The sequence below is a fragment of the Palaemon carinicauda genome, chromosome 25 (assembly GCF_036898095.1).
Source record: "Palaemon carinicauda isolate YSFRI2023 chromosome 25, ASM3689809v2, whole genome shotgun sequence".
NCBI classification, from domain to species: Eukaryota; Metazoa; Arthropoda; class Malacostraca; order Decapoda; family Palaemonidae; genus Palaemon; species Palaemon carinicauda.
In genome coordinates this window covers 91307593-91312062 of record NC_090749.1, presented here as the reverse complement: position 1 = coordinate 91312062, position 4470 = coordinate 91307593, and the positions used below count along the sequence as shown (strand labels likewise).

Genomic DNA, 4470 nt, shown 5'->3' with positions numbered 1-4470 from the left:
CATCAGTAGCGATCTAGCGCTCGCCTGCTGTGGACCACGATCTCCGGTAGCTGAGTCTTGCCGTAGATCTTCCTCCTGCTCGCCAGCACTCACCTTTTCTTCTGTCTTCTGTGTGCCAGCTTTCTTCATTTGCCAGCGCACATCTGCGCGCCCTTCTTTGCCACGCACCAATGGGCGCCAACGGTTTTCTGACCGTCTAGGATCGCCTGATTGACAGATGGCTTCAGCGCTCACCTTCCTGATGCACCTGCGCGCCTTCTGTTAGAGCGATGCGCGCCTTCTGTTAGCGCGATGCGAGCTAACCATCACTAGCCGCTCTCGCGTTGGCAATCGCCTACGCACCCGCGCGATTCTTCTTTTGCTCGCTAGCGTTTTGTTAACGCACCACCGCTCGCCAACGCGCCGTCACTCTCCTGCGGGCTATCGCCTCGCAGAACGCGCCATCGCTCGTCAACGCGCCATTGCTTGCCGACGCGCCATCGGTCTCCCGACCGCCTGTGCTCACCCACGCGCCCACGTGCCTGCGCGGCCATACGCCCACGTTCCTACGCGACCGCACGCCCACATGCCTGCACGTCTACGCTCATGCGCGACCGCGCACATGCTCTCCAATGTTCGCCCGCGCACGAACCAACGGTATTCCATCTCGCGAACGGACGGTGTTCCGTCGCGCGGACGGACGGTGTTCTGTCGCGCGGACGGACGGTGTTCTGTCGCGCGGACGGACGGTGTTCCGTCGCGCGAACCGACAGGAGTCCGTCGCGCAAACCGACGGTGTTCCGTCGCGCGAACCTACGGTGTTCTGTCGCACGATCCTACGGTGTTCCGTCACGCGATCCTACGGTGTTCAGTCACGCAAACCTACGGTGTTCGGTCGCGCGAACCGACGGTGTTCCGTCACGCGAACCGACGGTGTCCGTCGCGCGAACCGACAGTGTTCTGTCGCGCGAACTGACGGTGTTCCGTCGCGCGAACCGACGGTGTTCCATCACGCGAACCTACAGTGTTTCTTCGCACGAACATCGGCTTAATTTTTGCAGTATCCATTGCCCGCCTATGGGTTATCGCTTGCCGACCACCAGCTCTCGCCCTTCCTACCATGCTCGCCCTCCTTCGCTCACCTTCGTTTGCGTTCCTGCTTGACCGCGCATGGGCGCCTCCACGTCCGCCCACGCGCAAATCATTGATATACCATCGCGCGAGCTCCAGGGCGATTGCGACCACGATTCCCATTGGGGTTTTCACAGCATGGCCAGCCTGGCGAGTTCTTCTGGAGCGTATTTACAGAACACGGCCTCACCCCGTAAACGCAGAGCATGGCACATGCAAGAATAAGAAGAATCTTCAGGGAGGTCTGAGCAACACTCCTCTTTCCAGAACCTGGGTTAGCCCTTCCCCGTCATTCCCTGGAAGGATTTTTGGCGGGGGGCTTTCCATCCATCGGCCAAGGGGTGACTGCTTACCCCTTCCCCTTCTCCATCTCGTGTAAGGGGCTTACCAGGTCCTTTCCCTCCTCAGTTACGGCCCGAGGTTTGGTTCAAGGAAGCTACAGGAAGGTCATGGGTACTTTCCTCCTCTCGACTCAGGCACCTTGGCGTTTCGTCGTTAAGTATCTAACTTGCGGGCAAGCTCGATGTTGGACCATCTGGACGCGCTGACCGAGGGTTTCCTTTCGGGTGTCTCATCCATGGATGTCGACAACCTCAGACACCCTTCCATCCTTGAGAAGAGTTTGTTTGTGCCAAAGGACAGAGACATAGACAGCGGCTGTGCGGAGGAAATCGACTTCCGTTTTCACTCCTCCAAGGCGCTTTCTTCCAGACTCTGCAGGGCTCCAGCGCCTTTTCCTTTCAACCATGTCGGCCTAAGTTATCGGCGACGACAACTGAGACAAGGTATCCAATTGCAGTTTCCTCCTGTCAGGAGCAGATGGCACGGGAGGGTCCCCCGGGGGGGCATAGTCCTAGAGGGAGCGGCAGAGTTCACGAACTCTAGGATTGACACCCCCCCCTTGCAGGTTTCACGCTGGGAGGATGCCTAAGGTTACTCATCCGGATGACAGCTTCCCGATGCCCATTCCCGCACAATCTCTGTGATCAGCCAAGCATATTGCGCCTGCCGTCTCTGTCAGCGAATTCAATGTCTCTGAACCTCTATGCCATAGAGTCGGCAAGAGTTTGCCCGTTTGGGCAGAATGATCCATACCTTAGGAGAAGGTCCTCCATAGGATCATCGACGGCTTCACCCCCGGCTTCTTCAGTCGATCCTTTCTTGTAAGGAAGTATCTGAGACGGGAGTTCCGTAGTCGACCTCTCAGCCTTGATCAAGTTTGTCGAACAAACTTCGTCCAGCGTGGAACAGCAGAATCGATCAGACTGGTAACGAGACGACAGGACTCCTCAAACCCTGGATTCGGAAGGACGGGTACTTTCAGTTTCCATTCCATCCATCTTCCAGGAAACTCGTGGAATTCAGCCTAGACTGCAGGTATTCCTGCTTAAGATGCAGTGTGGCGATCCCGCCGTGGCATCGCAGGTTTTTTTCCCCAGAGAACTCTCCCTGCTTTCCTCATGGCCGCTCAGGTGCAGGCTTCCGCCTCCTTCGCTTTTTGGAGGTCTGGTGAACTCCAGTAGGCTCGGGTTCGACCTTCTTCAGCGCCGGGACAAGCTTCCGTATGCTTACCATGAGTGGGGGTTCATGGTATTTTGCTAGGAGCCTTCTCTTCTTCTGCCTCAACATCTGGAGTATCTGGCCATGATATTGAGTCAACGGCCTTACCACGTTGGAAACCCCGCTTCTCGTCCGTCCAGCGAGGTTAAGCAACGTCGGTTCTGGTCGGTACTTGGATGGGTGACCACCTGAGGACGCCCGATTCTGTTGCCACCTCCTCCGAGCCTTCCCTTCAGTTGACTGTGGCAAGGCTGAGGAGAGTCGCAGTACCTGTTCTCAGTCAAGCAGAGCTTTCAGCCCTACCTTGGAACGTTTCCTAGTTCTCCCTTCCTCATTGACCCGTCTATAGTTCCGAACGGTCGCCTCAGGATAAGTTGCATGTGGGGCGGTCCAAGTTCCGGTGGTTTCAGGCAACGATTAACCGGACTTTCTGGCCCCTATGGGACCAGCGGAACTATTAGACCTGCAATGGGTATTGACCTATGGAACCTCTTGATGGAAGTGGATATTCTCGTCCTTTCCCCACATTCTTGATGCTGTTCTCGGACTCGTCAAAGAAAGGGGGGGGGGGGGGGCATGTTCCGGACCAGGCCTATGGTCAGGACCTGAAGGATACCTCTCCATCATTCAGGCAGGCTTAGGGGCCGTAGTCTGGCCCCTCTACAGATCCTACAGCTCCTGCCGAGTCGCTCCGTGCACGTCGACTTCATGATTCTGGCGTGTTCTAACCAGCAGGGGACGCATTTTCACACCTTCACATCTTGCAGTAGAGATACCGAGATGATTGAGATACTCTCAATACCACCATCGGCTCTCTCATTCCAGGCATAGGAATGTTCTCTCCGACTATCCGAGCAGAGCCTCGTAGAGAGAGTGTACCTGGGGGTCTTTGGCCTTGAGTAACCAGCAAGTCCTGATCTCGGGAACCTGATCGCGATAGCTTGGAACCTCAAGCTTCCGCTGTTCTTCCCCCCAGTCTCAGACCCCGAGACTCTGGCAAGATGCATTCCGGTGATGGTGGGACAACTTCGATGCCAGCGTCTTCCCTCCTTTTTGTCTGTGGAGAATGGGTCTCAACAAGACCAGGTTGTCTGTCAACCTTTCAATGGGAGAGCTCCACTGGGACTATGCGCAGAACGGTTTCTGGACCCTCTGCTTTCCCTGACGGAACTCCCGGGAGAGCTTCTCCCACGGCACAGACTGCTCAAACAACCACACTGCAACATCTTTCATGAGCCGGGGCGTCTCTTCGGCTTCACGCCTGGAGACACTACGCCTCCTCCTCAAGAGGAGACAACCCGCTACAGTCGCGGGACGGAGGTCGCGTCATCTACGATAGTCATCTGCAGGGGTCTTCTAGGCGAAGTGAAGAGTCTTCGGTGATTGGTGCCATGGGAGATATACCTCTTCCCTTGAGGCCTCTTCGCCAGCAATAACGATCTTATTGCCTTTCGGCGGGAGGAAACTCCTTTCCGCTCTCGGCAATGAAGCCTGTCGCTCAGCCTTTCCCTGACCTTCAGGCTTAAAGGAATAACTTTTTCCTTCCCGCTGGATCTTTCCTCGCTCATGCGAAGCTACGAACGTCCCTGCCCTAGTCGGAGTGAGACCTCCAACTTGGAGCATGGCTCGGACTTTTTAGTCCCTTAAGAGATCTTCTCAAGACCCTTTACGACAGGCCACTGATTGTATTCCGTCTTGGGTCTCCTGCTCACTCTGGCCGCGGCCAGTGTGTAAGCAATCTTCTTGGTCTCGTACGACTCCGCCCTTTCTAAGGAAGGGGGGAAGGCAACATTCAGGTTC

At 56.2% G+C, this 4470-nt stretch overlaps 1 pseudogene; it reads left to right on the top strand.

Moving 5' to 3' along the window:
* The first annotated feature begins 2764 nt into the window (after nt 1-2764).
* On the top strand, nt 2765-2883 carry LOC137619353 (5S ribosomal RNA; annotated as a pseudogene).
* The last annotated feature ends 1587 nt before the right edge of the window (nt 2884-4470 follow it).